Genomic DNA, 13,509 nt, shown 5'->3' on the forward strand with positions numbered 1-13,509 from the left:
CACTTCCAAAGGCCTGTGAAACGCAGTTTCTTTGCAGGCCTGATCTGGCTGAAGTAGGACTTCTGCTCTGGGTGTGCTACTTTGCCCTAGAGCTGAAAGGCACAACGTGCAGGCTTCTTTCCAAAGGGCTAGTTGGGCCCCACAGCATCTTGCTTCCAGCTCTTTGGGAAGCTAAGAAACAACTCGCTCTGCACAGTGATCTTACAGCCTACGGGGAACATCACTTCCAAAGGCCTGTGAAACGCAGTTTCTTTGCAGGCCTGATCTGGCTGAAGTAGGACTTCTGCTCTGGGTGTGCTACTTTGCCCTAGAGCTGAAAGGCACAACGTGCAGGCTTCTTTCCAAAGGGAGAGTTGGGCCCCACAGCATCTTGCTTCCAGCTCTTTGGGAAGCTAAGAAACAACTCGCTCTGCACAGTGCTCTTACAGCCTATGGGGAACATCTCTTCCAAAGGCCTGTGAAACGCAGTTTCTTTTCAGGCCTGATCTGGCTGAAGTAGGACTTCTGCTCTCTGTGTGCTACTTTGCCCTAGAGCTGAAAGGCACAACGTGCAGGCTTCTTTCCAAAGGGCGAGTTGGGCCCCACAGCATCTTGCTTCCAGCTCTTTGGGAAGCTAAGAAACAACTCGCTCTGCACAGCGCTCTTACAGCCTACCGGGAACATGTCTTCCAAAGTCCTGTGAAACGCAGTTTCTTTTCAGGCCTGATCTGGCTGAAGTAGCACTTCTGCTCTGGGTGTGCTACTTTGCCCTAGAGCTGAAAGGCACAACGTGCAGGCTTCTTTCCAAAGGGCGAGTTGGGCCCCACAGCATCTTGCTTCCAGCTCTTTGGGAAGCTAAGAAACAACTCGCTCTGCACAGTGCTCTTACAGCCTACCGGGAACATCTCTTCCAAAGGCCTGTGAAACGCAGTTTCTTTGCAGGCCTGATCTGGCTGAAGTAGCACTTCTGCTCTGGGTGTGCTACTTTGCCCTAGAGCTGAAAGGCACAACGTGCAGGCTTCTTTCCAAAGGGCGAGTTGGGCCCCACAGCATCTTGCTTCCAGCTCTTTGGGAAGCTAAGAAACAACTCGCTCTGCACAGTGCTCTTACAGCCTACCGGGAGCATGTCTTCCAAAGGCCTGTGAAACGCAGTTTCTTTGCAGGTCTGATCTGGCTGAAGTAGGACTTCTGCTCTGGGTGTGCTACTTTGCCCTAGAGCTGAAAGGCACAACGTGCAGGCTTCTTTCCAAAGGGCGAGTTGGGCCCCACAGCATCTTGCTTCCAGCTCTTTGGGAAGCTAAGAAACAACTCGCTCTGCACAGTGCTCTTACAGCCTAGTGGGAACATCTCTTCCAACGGCCTGTGAAACGCAGTTTCTTTGCAGGCCTGATCTGGCTGAAGTAGGACTTTTGCTCTGGGTGTGCTACTTTGCCCTAGAGCTGAAAGGCACAACGTGCAGGCTTCTTTCCAAAGGGCGAGTTGGGCCCCACAGCATCTTGCTTCCAGCTCTTTGGGAAGCTAAGAAACAACTCGCTCTGAACAGTGCTCTTACAGCCTAGTGGGAACATCTCTTCCAAAGGCCTGTGAAACGCAGTTTCTTTGCAGGCCTGATCTGGCTGAAGTAGCACTTCTGCTCTGGGTGTGCTACTTTGCCCTAGAGCTGAAAGGCACAACGTGCAGGCTTCTTTCCAAAGGGCGAGTTGGGCCCCACAGCATCTTGCTTCCAGCTCTTTGGGAAGCTAAGAAACAACTCGCTCTGCACAGTGCTCTTACAGCCTAGTGGGAACATCTCTTCCAAAGGCCTGTGAAACGCAGTTTCTTTGCAGGCCTGATCTGGCTGAAGTAGCACTTCTGCTCTGGGTGTGCTACTTTGCCCTAGAGCTGAAAGGCACAACGTGCAGGCTTCTTTCCAAAGGGCGAGTTGGGCCCCACAGCATCTTGCTTCCAGCTCTTTGGGAAGCTAAGAAACAACTCGCTCTGCACAGTGCTCTTACAGCCTACGGGGAACATCACTTCCAAAGGCCTGTGAAACGCAGTTTCTTTGCAGGCCTGATCTGGCTGAAGTAGGACTTCTGCTCTGGGTGTGCTACTTTGCCCTAGAGCTGAAAGGCACAACGTGCAGGCTTCTTTCCAAAGGGCGAGTTGGGCCCCACAGCATCTTGCTTCCAGCTCTTTGGGAAGCTAAGAAACAACTCGCTCTGCACAGTGCTCTTACAGCCTAGTGGGAACATCTCTTCCAAAGGCCTGTGAAACGCAGTTTCTTTGCAGGCCTGATCTGGCTGAAGTAGGACTTCTGCTCTGGGTGTGCTACTTTGCCCTACAGCTGAAAGGCACAACGTGCAGGCTTCTTTCCAAAGGGCGAGTTGGGCCCCACAGCATCTTGCTTCCAGCTCTTTGGGAAGCTAAGAAACAACTCGCTCTGCACAGTGCTCTTACAGCCTACCGGGAACATGTCTTCCAAAGGCCTGTGAAAGGCAGTTTCTTTGCAGGCCTGATCTGGCTGAAGTAGCACTTCTGCTCTGGGTGTGCTACTTTGCCCTAGAGCTGAAAGGCACAACGTGCAGGCTTCTTTCCAAAGGGCTAGTTGGGCCCCACAGCATCTTGCTTCCAGCTCTTTGGGAAGCTAAGAAACAACTCGCTCTGCACAGTGATCTTACAGCCTACGGGGAACATCTCTTCCAAAGGCCTGTGAAACGCAGTTTCTTTGCAGGCCTGATCTGGCTGAAGTAGCACTTCTGCTCTGGGTGTGCTACTTTGCCCTAGAGCTGAAAGGCACAACGTGCAGGCTTCTTTCCAAAGGGCGAGTTGGGCCCCACAGCATCTTGCTTCCAGCTCTTTGGGAAGCTAAGAAACCACTCGCTCTGCACAGTGCTCTTACAGCCTACCGGGAACATGTCTTCCAAAGGCCTGTGAAACGCAGTTTCTTTGCAGGTCTGATCTGGCTGAAGTAGGACTTCTGCTCTGGGTGTGCTACTTTGCCCTAGAGCTGAAAGGCACAACGTGCAGGCTTCTTTCCAAAGGGCGAGTTGGGCCCCACAGCATCTTGCTTCCAGCTCTTTGGGAAGCTAAGAAACAACTCGCTCTGCACAGTGCTCTTACAGCCTAGTGGGAACATCTCTTCCAACGGCCTGTGAAACGCAGTTTCTTTGCAGGCCTGATCTGGCTGAAGTAGGACTTTTGCTCTGGGTGTGCTACTTTGCCCTAGAGCTGAAAGGCACAACGTGCAGGCTTCTTTCCAAAGGGCGAGTTGGGCCCCACAGCATCTTGCTTCCAGCTCTTTGGGAAGCTAAGAAACAACTCGCTCTGCACAGTGCTCTTACAGCCTACCGGGAACATCTCTTCCAAAGGCCTGTGAAACGCAGTTTCTTTGCAGGCCTGATCTGGCTGAAGTAGCACTTCTGCTCTGGGTGTGCTACTTTGCCCTAGAGCTGAAAGGCACAACGTGCAGGCTTCTTTCCAAAGGGCGAGTTGGGCCCCACAGCATCTTGCTTCCAGCTCTTTGGGAAGCTAAGAAACCACTCGCTCTGCACAGTGCTCTTACAGCCTACCGGGAACATGTCTTCCAAAGGCCTGTGAAACGCAGTTTCTTTGCAGGTCTGATCTGGCTGAAGTAGGACTTCTGCTCTGGGTGTGCTACTTTGCCCTAGAGCTGAAAGGCACAACGTGCAGGCTTCTTTCCAAAGGGCGAGTTGGGCCCCACAGCATCTTGCTTCCAGCTCTTTGGGAAGCTAAGAAACAACTCGCTCTGCACAGTGCTCTTACAGCCTAGTGGGAACATCTCTTCCAACGGCCTGTGAAACGCAGTTTCTTTGCAGGCCTGATCTGGCTGAAGTAGGACTTTTGCTCTGGGTGTGCTACTTTGCCCTAGAGCTGAAAGGCACAACGTGCAGGCTTCTTTCCAAAGGGCGAGTTGGGCCCCACAGCATCTTGCTTCCAGCTCTTTGGGAAGCTAAGAAACAACTCGCTCTGAACAGTGCTCTTACAGCCTAGTGGGAACATCTCTTCCAAAGGCCTGTGAAACGCAGTTTCTTTGCAGGCCTGATCTGGCTGAAGTAGCACTTCTGCTCTGGGTGTGCTACTTTGCCCTAGAGCTGAAAGGCACAACGTGCAGCCTTCTTTCCAAAGGGCGAGTTGGGCCCCACAGCATCTTGCTTCCAGCTCTTTGGGAAGCTAAGAAACAACTCGCTCTGCACAGTGCTCTTACAGCCTACGGGGAACATCACTTCCAAAGGCCTGTGAAACGCAGTTTCTTTGCAGGCCTGATCTGGCTGAAGTAGGACTTCTGCTCTGGGTGTGCTACTTTGCCCTAGAGCTGAAAGGCACAACGTGCAGGCTTCTTTCCAAAGGGCTAGTTGGGCCCCACAGCATCTTGCTTCCAGCTCTTTGGGAAGCTAAGAAACAACTCGCTCTGCACAGTGATCTTACAGCCTACGGGGAACATCACTTCCAAAGGCCTGTGAAACGCAGTTTCTTTGCAGGCCTGATCTGGCTGAAGTAGGACTTCTGCTCTGGGTGTGCTACTTTGCCCTAGAGCTGAAAGGCACAACGTGCAGGCTTCTTTCCAAAGGGAGAGTTGGGCCCCACAGCATCTTGCTTCCAGCTCTTTGGGAAGCTAAGAAACAACTCGCTCTGCACAGTGCTCTTACAGCCTATGGGGAACATCTCTTCCAAAGGCCTGTGAAACGCAGTTTCTTTTCAGGCCTGATCTGGCTGAAGTAGGACTTCTGCTCTCTGTGTGCTACTTTGCCCTAGAGCTGAAAGGCACAACGTGCAGGCTTCTTTCCAAAGGGCGAGTTGGGCCCCACAGCATCTTGCTTCCAGCTCTTTGGGAAGCTAAGAAACAACTCGCTCTGCACAGCGCTCTTACAGCCTACCGGGAACATGTCTTCCAAAGTCCTGTGAAACGCAGTTTCTTTTCAGGCCTGATCTGGCTGAAGTAGCACTTCTGCTCTGGGTGTGCTACTTTGCCCTAGAGCTGAAAGGCACAACGTGCAGGCTTCTTTCCAAAGGGCGAGTTGGGCCCCACAGCATCTTGCTTCCAGCTCTTTGGGAAGCTAAGAAACAACTCGCTCTGCACAGTGCTCTTACAGCCTACCGGGAACATCTCTTCCAAAGGCCTGTGAAACGCAGTTTCTTTGCAGGCCTGATCTGGCTGAAGTAGCACTTCTGCTCTGGGTGTGCTACTTTGCCCTAGAGCTGAAAGGCACAACGTGCAGGCTTCTTTCCAAAGGGCGAGTTGGGCCCCACAGCATCTTGCTTCCAGCTCTTTGGGAAGCTAAGAAACAACTCGCTCTGCACAGTGCTCTTACAGCCTACCGGGAGCATGTCTTCCAAAGGCCTGTGAAACGCAGTTTCTTTGCAGGTCTGATCTGGCTGAAGTAGGACTTCTGCTCTGGGTGTGCTACTTTGCCCTAGAGCTGAAAGGCACAACGTGCAGGCTTCTTTCCAAAGGGCGAGTTGGGCCCCACAGCATCTTGCTTCCAGCTCTTTGGGAAGCTAAGAAACAACTCGCTCTGCACAGTGCTCTTACAGCCTAGTGGGAACATCTCTTCCAACGGCCTGTGAAACGCAGTTTCTTTGCAGGCCTGATCTGGCTGAAGTAGGACTTTTGCTCTGGGTGTGCTACTTTGCCCTAGAGCTGAAAGGCACAACGTGCAGGCTTCTTTCCAAAGGGCGAGTTGGGCCCCACAGCATCTTGCTTCCAGCTCTTTGGGAAGCTAAGAAACAACTCGCTCTGCACAGTGCTCTTACAGCCTAGTGGGAACATCTCTTCCAACGGCCTGTGAAACGCAGTTTCTTTGCAGGCCTGATCTGGCTGAAGTAGGACTTTTGCTCTGGGTGTGCTACTTTGCCCTAGAGCTGAAAGGCACAACGTGCAGGCTTCTTTCCAAAGGGCGAGTTGGGCCCCACAGCATCTTGCTTCCAGCTCTTTGGGAAGCTAAGAAACAACTCGCTCTGAACAGTGCTCTTACAGCCTAGTGGGAACATCTCTTCCAAAGGCCTGTGAAACGCAGTTTCTTTGCAGGCCTGATCTGGCTGAAGTAGCACTTCTGCTCTGGGTGTGCTACTTTGCCCTAGAGCTGAAAGGCACAACGTGCAGGCTTCTTTCCAAAGGGCGAGTTGGGCCCCACAGCATCTTGCTTCCAGCTCTTTGGGAAGCTAAGAAACAACTCGCTCTGCACAGTGCTCTTACAGCCTAGTGGGAACATCTCTTCCAAAGGCCTGTGAAACGCAGTTTCTTTGCAGGCCTGATCTGGCTGAAGTAGCACTTCTGCTCTGGGTGTGCTACTTTGCCCTAGAGCTGAAAGGCACAACGTGCAGGCTTCTTTCCAAAGGGCGAGTTGGGCCCCACAGCATCTTGCTTCCAGCTCTTTGGGAAGCTAAGAAACAACTCGCTCTGCACAGTGCTCTTACAGCCTACGGGGAACATCACTTCCAAAGGCCTGTGAAACGCAGTTTCTTTGCAGGCCTGATCTGGCTGAAGTAGGACTTCTGCTCTGGGTGTGCTACTTTGCCCTAGAGCTGAAAGGCACAACGTGCAGGCTTCTTTCCAAAGGGCGAGTTGGGCCCCACAGCATCTTGCTTCCAGCTCTTTGGGAAGCTAAGAAACAACTCGCTCTGCACAGTGCTCTTACAGCCTAGTGGGAACATCTCTTCCAAAGGCCTGTGAAACGCAGTTTCTTTGCAGGCCTGATCTGGCTGAAGTAGGACTTCTGCTCTGGGTGTGCTACTTTGCCCTACAGCTGAAAGGCACAACGTGCAGGCTTCTTTCCAAAGGGCGAGTTGGGCCCCACAGCATCTTGCTTCCAGCTCTTTGGGAAGCTAAGAAACAACTCGCTCTGCACAGTGCTCTTACAGCCTACCGGGAACATGTCTTCCAAAGGCCTGTGAAAGGCAGTTTCTTTGCAGGCCTGATCTGGCTGAAGTAGCACTTCTGCTCTGGGTGTGCTACTTTGCCCTAGAGCTGAAAGGCACAACGTGCAGGCTTCTTTCCAAAGGGCTAGTTGGGCCCCACAGCATCTTGCTTCCAGCTCTTTGGGAAGCTAAGAAACAACTCGCTCTGCACAGTGATCTTACAGCCTACGGGGAACATCTCTTCCAAAGGCCTGTGAAACGCAGTTTCTTTGCAGGCCTGATCTGGCTGAAGTAGCACTTCTGCTCTGGGTGTGCTACTTTGCCCTAGAGCTGAAAGGCACAACGTGCAGGCTTCTTTCCAAAGGGCGAGTTGGGCCCCACAGCATCTTGCTTCCAGCTCTTTGGGAAGCTAAGAAACCACTCGCTCTGCACAGTGCTCTTACAGCCTACCGGGAACATGTCTTCCAAAGGCCTGTGAAACGCAGTTTCTTTGCAGGTCTGATCTGGCTGAAGTAGGACTTCTGCTCTGGGTGTGCTACTTTGCCCTAGAGCTGAAAGGCACAACGTGCAGGCTTCTTTCCAAAGGGCGAGTTGGGCCCCACAGCATCTTGCTTCCAGCTCTTTGGGAAGCTAAGAAACAACTCGCTCTGCACAGTGCTCTTACAGCCTAGTGGGAACATCTCTTCCAACGGCCTGTGAAACGCAGTTTCTTTGCAGGCCTGATCTGGCTGAAGTAGGACTTTTGCTCTGGGTGTGCTACTTTGCCCTAGAGCTGAAAGGCACAACGTGCAGGCTTCTTTCCAAAGGGCGAGTTGGGCCCCACAGCATCTTGCTTCCAGCTCTTTGGGAAGCTAAGAAACAACTCGCTCTGCACAGTGCTCTTACAGCCTACCGGGAACATCTCTTCCAAAGGCCTGTGAAACGCAGTTTCTTTGCAGGCCTGATCTGGCTGAAGTAGCACTTCTGCTCTGGGTGTGCTACTTTGCCCTAGAGCTGAAAGGCACAACGTGCAGGCTTCTTTCCAAAGGGCGAGTTGGGCCCCACAGCATCTTGCTTCCAGCTCTTTGGGAAGCTAAGAAACCACTCGCTCTGCACAGTGCTCTTACAGCCTACCGGGAACATGTCTTCCAAAGGCCTGTGAAACGCAGTTTCTTTGCAGGTCTGATCTGGCTGAAGTAGGACTTCTGCTCTGGGTGTGCTACTTTGCCCTAGAGCTGAAAGGCACAACGTGCAGGCTTCTTTCCAAAGGGCGAGTTGGGCCCCACAGCATCTTGCTTCCAGCTCTTTGGGAAGCTAAGAAACAACTCGCTCTGCACAGTGCTCTTACAGCCTAGTGGGAACATCTCTTCCAACGGCCTGTGAAACGCAGTTTCTTTGCAGGCCTGATCTGGCTGAAGTAGGACTTTTGCTCTGGGTGTGCTACTTTGCCCTAGAGCTGAAAGGCACAACGTGCAGGCTTCTTTCCAAAGGGCGAGTTGGGCCCCACAGCATCTTGCTTCCAGCTCTTTGGGAAGCTAAGAAACAACTCGCTCTGAACAGTGCTCTTACAGCCTAGTGGGAACATCTCTTCCAAAGGCCTGTGAAACGCAGTTTCTTTGCAGGCCTGATCTGGCTGAAGTAGCACTTCTGCTCTGGGTGTGCTACTTTGCCCTAGAGCTGAAAGGCACAACGTGCAGCCTTCTTTCCAAAGGGCGAGTTGGGCCCCACAGCATCTTGCTTCCAGCTCTTTGGGAAGCTAAGAAACAACTCGCTCTGCACAGTGCTCTTACAGCCTACGGGGAACATCACTTCCAAAGGCCTGTGAAACGCAGTTTCTTTGCAGGCCTGATCTGGCTGAAGTAGGACTTCTGCTCTGGGTGTGCTACTTTGCCCTAGAGCTGAAAGGCACAACGTGCAGGCTTCTTTCCAAAGGGCTAGTTGGGCCCCACAGCATCTTGCTTCCAGCTCTTTGGGAAGCTAAGAAACAACTCGCTCTGCACAGTGATCTTACAGCCTACGGGGAACATCACTTCCAAAGGCCTGTGAAACGCAGTTTCTTTGCAGGCCTGATCTGGCTGAAGTAGGACTTCTGCTCTGGGTGTGCTACTTTGCCCTAGAGCTGAAAGGCACAACGTGCAGGCTTCTTTCCAAAGGGAGAGTTGGGCCCCACAGCATCTTGCTTCCAGCTCTTTGGGAAGCTAAGAAACAACTCGCTCTGCACAGTGCTCTTACAGCCTATGGGGAACATCTCTTCCAAAGGCCTGTGAAACGCAGTTTCTTTTCAGGCCTGATCTGGCTGAAGTAGGACTTCTGCTCTCTGTGTGCTACTTTGCCCTAGAGCTGAAAGGCACAACGTGCAGGCTTCTTTCCAAAGGGCGAGTTGGGCCCCACAGCATCTTGCTTCCAGCTCTTTGGGAAGCTAAGAAACAACTCGCTCTGCACAGCGCTCTTACAGCCTACCGGGAACATGTCTTCCAAAGTCCTGTGAAACGCAGTTTCTTTTCAGGCCTGATCTGGCTGAAGTAGCACTTCTGCTCTGGGTGTGCTACTTTGCCCTAGAGCTGAAAGGCACAACGTGCAGGCTTCTTTCCAAAGGGCGAGTTGGGCCCCACAGCATCTTGCTTCCAGCTCTTTGGGAAGCTAAGAAACAACTCGCTCTGCACAGTGCTCTTACAGCCTACCGGGAACATCTCTTCCAAAGGCCTGTGAAACGCAGTTTCTTTGCAGGCCTGATCTGGCTGAAGTAGCACTTCTGCTCTGGGTGTGCTACTTTGCCCTAGAGCTGAAAGGCACAACGTGCAGGCTTCTTTCCAAAGGGCGAGTTGGGCCCCACAGCATCTTGCTTCCAGCTCTTTGGGAAGCTAAGAAACAACTCGCTCTGCACAGTGCTCTTACAGCCTACCGGGAGCATGTCTTCCAAAGGCCTGTGAAACGCAGTTTCTTTGCAGGTCTGATCTGGCTGAAGTAGGACTTCTGCTCTGGGTGTGCTACTTTGCCCTAGAGCTGAAAGGCACAACGTGCAGGCTTCTTTCCAAAGGGCGAGTTGGGCCCCACAGCATCTTGCTTCCAGCTCTTTGGGAAGCTAAGAAACAACTCGCTCTGCACAGTGCTCTTACAGCCTAGTGGGAACATCTCTTCCAACGGCCTGTGAAACGCAGTTTCTTTGCAGGCCTGATCTGGCTGAAGTAGGACTTTTGCTCTGGGTGTGCTACTTTGCCCTAGAGCTGAAAGGCACAACGTGCAGGCTTCTTTCCAAAGGGCGAGTTGGGCCCCACAGCATCTTGCTTCCAGCTCTTTGGGAAGCTAAGAAACAACTCGCTCTGAACAGTGCTCTTACAGCCTAGTGGGAACATCTCTTCCAAAGGCCTGTGAAACGCAGTTTCTTTGCAGGCCTGATCTGGCTGAAGTAGCACTTCTGCTCTGGGTGTGCTACTTTGCCCTAGAGCTGAAAGGCACAACGTGCAGGCTTCTTTCCAAAGGGCGAGTTGGGCCCCACAGCATCTTGCTTCCAGCTCTTTGGGAAGCTAAGAAACAACTCGCTCTGCACAGTGCTCTTACAGCCTACGGGGAACATCACTTTCAAAGGCCTGTGAAACGCAGTTTCTTTGCAGGCCTGATCTGGCTGAAGTAGGACTTCTGCTCTGGGTGTGCTACTTTGCCCTAGAGCTGAAAGGCACAACGTGCAGGCTTCTTTCCAAAGGGCGAGTTGGGCCCCACAGCATCTTGCTTCCAGCTCTTTGGGAAGCTAAGAAACAACTCGCTCTGCACAGTGCTCTTACAGCCTAGTGGGAACATCTCTTCCAAAGGCCTGTGAAACGCAGTTTCTTTGCAGGCCTGATCTGGCTGAAGTAGGACTTCTGCTCTGGGTGTGCTACTTTGCCCTAGAGCTGAAAGGCACAACGTGCAGGCTTCTTTCCAAAGGGCTAGTTGGGCCCCACAGCATCTTGCTTCCAGCTCTTTGGGAAGCTAAGAAACAACTCGCTCTGCACAGTGATCTTACAGCCTACGGGGAACATCACTTCCAAAGGCCTGTGAAACGCAGTTTCTTTGCAGGCCTGATCTGGCTGAAGTAGGACTTCTGCTCTGGGTGTGCTACTTTGCCCTAGAGCTGAAAGGCACAACGTGCAGGCTTCTTTCCAAAGGGAGAGTTGGGCCCCACAGCATCTTGCTTCCAGCTCTTTGGGAAGCTAAGAAACAACTCGCTCTGCACAGTGCTCTTACAGCCTATGGGGAACATCTCTTCCAAAGGCCTGTGAAACGCAGTTTCTTTGCAGGCCTGATCTGGCTGAAGTAGGACTTCTGCTCTCTGTGTGCTACTTTGCCCTAGAGCTGAAAGGCACAACGTGCAGGCTTCTTTCCAAAGGGCGAGTTGGGCCCCACAGCATCTTGCTTCCAGCTCTTTGGGAAGCTAAGAAACAACTCGCTCTGCACAGCGCTCTTACAGCCTACCGGGAACATGTCTTCCAAAGTCCTGTGAAACGCAGTTTCTTTTCAGGCCTGATCTGGCTGAAGTAGCACTTCTGCTCTGGGTGTGGTACTTTGCCCTAGAGCTGAAAGGCACAACGTGCAGGCTTCTTTCCAAAGGGCGAGTTGGGCCCCACAGCATCTTGCTTCCAGCTCTTTGGGAAGCTAAGAAACAACTCGCTCTGCACAGTGCTCTTACAGCCTACCGGGAACATCTCTTCCAAAGGCCTGTGAAACGCAGTTTCTTTGCAGGCCTGATCTGGCTGAAGTAGCACTTCTGCTCTGGGTGTGCTACTTTGCCCTAGAGCTGAAAGGCACAACGTGCAGGCTTCTTTCCAAAGGGCGAGTTGGGCCCCACAGCATCTTGCTTCCAGCTCTTTGGGAAGCTAAGAAACAACTCGCTCTGCACAGTGCTCTTACAGCCTACCGGGAACATGTCTTCCAAAGGCCTGTGAAACGCAGTTTCTTTGCAGGCCTGATCTGGCTGAAGTAGGACTTCTGCTCTGGGTGTGCTACTTTGCCCTAGAGCTGAAAGGCACAACGTGCAGGCTTCTTTCCAAAGGGCGAGTTGGGCCCCACAGCATCTTGCTTCCAGCTCTTTGGGAAGCTAAGAAACAACTCGCTCTGCACAGTGCTCTTACAGCCTAGTGGGAACATCTCTTCCAAAGGTCTGTGAAACGCAGTTTCTTTGCAGGCCTGATCTGGCTGAAGTAGGACTTTTGCTCTGGGTGTGCTACTTTGCCCTAGAGCTGAAAGGCACAACGTGCAGGCTTCTTTCCAAAGGGCGAGTTGGGCCCCACAGCATCTTGCTTCCAGCTCTTTGGGAAGCTAAGAAACAACTCGCTCTGAACAGTGCTCTTACAGCCTAGTGGGAACATCTCTTCCAAAGGCCTGTGAAACGCAGTTTCTTTGCAGGCCTGATCTGGCTGAAGTAGCACTTCTGCTCTGGGTGTGCTACTTTGCCCTAGAGCTGAAAGGCACAACGTGCAGCCTTCTTTCCAAAGGGCGAGTTGGGCCCCACAGCATCTTGCTTCCAGCTCTTTGGGAAGCTAAGAAACAACTCGCTCTGCACAGTGCTCTTACAGCCTACGGGGAACATCACTTCCAAAGGCCTGTGAAACGCAGTTTCTTTGCAGGCCTGATCTGGCTGAAGTAGGACTTCTGCTCTGGGTGTGCTACTTTGCCCTAGAGCTGAAAGGCACAACGTGCAGGCTTCTTTCCAAAGGGCGAGTTGGGCCCCACAGCATCTTGCTTCCAGCTCTTTGGGAAGCTAAGAAACAACTCGCTCTGCACAGTGCTCTTACAGCCTAGTGGGAACATCTCTTCCAAAGGCCTGTGAAACGCAGTTTCTTTGCAGGCCTGATCTGGCTGAAGTAGGACTTCTGCTCTGGGTGTGCTACTTTGCCCTACAGCTGAAAGGCACAACGTGCAGGCTTCTTTCCAAAGGGCGAGTTGGGCCCCACAGCATCTTGCTTCCAGCTCTTTGGGAAGCTAAGAAACAACTCGCTCTGCACAGTGCTCTTACAGCCTAGTGGGAACATCTCTTCCAAAGGCCTGTGAAACGCAGTTTCTTTGCAGGCCTGATCTGGCTGAAGTAGGACTTCTGCTCTGGGTGTGCTACTTTGCCCTAGAGCTGAAAGGCACAACGTGCAGGCTTCTTTCCAAAGGGCGAGTTGGGCCCCACAGCATCTTGCTTCCAGCTCTTTGGGAAGCTAAGAAACAACTCGCTCTGCAGAGTGCTCTTACAGCCTACCGGGAACATCTCTTCCAAAGGCCTGTGAAACGCAGTTTCTTTGCAGGCCTGATCTGGCTGAAGTAGCACTTCTGCTCTGGGTGTGCTACTTTGCCCTAGAGCTGAAAGGCACAACGTGCAGGCTTCTTTCCAAAGGGCGAGTTGGGCCCCACAGCATCTTGCTTCCAGCTCTTTGGGAAGCTAAGAAACAACTCGCTCTGCACAGTGCTCTTACAGCCTACCGGGAACATCTCTTCCAAAGGCCTGTGAAACGCAGTTTCTTTGCAGGCCTGATCTGGCTGAAGTAGCACTTCTGCTCTGGGTGTGCTACTTTGCCCTAGAACTGAAAGGCACAACGTGCAGGCTTCTTTCCAAAGGGCGAGTTGGGCCCCACAGCATCTTGCTTCCAGCTCTTTGGGAAGCTAAGAAACAACTCGCTCTGCACAGTGCTCTTACAGCCTACGGGGAACATCACTTCCAAAGGCCTGTGAAACGCAGTT

The sequence above is a fragment of the Equus caballus genome, chromosome 25 (genome assembly GCF_041296265.1).
Source record: "Equus caballus isolate H_3958 breed thoroughbred chromosome 25, TB-T2T, whole genome shotgun sequence".
Classification (NCBI taxonomy): Eukaryota; Metazoa; Chordata; class Mammalia; order Perissodactyla; family Equidae; genus Equus; species Equus caballus.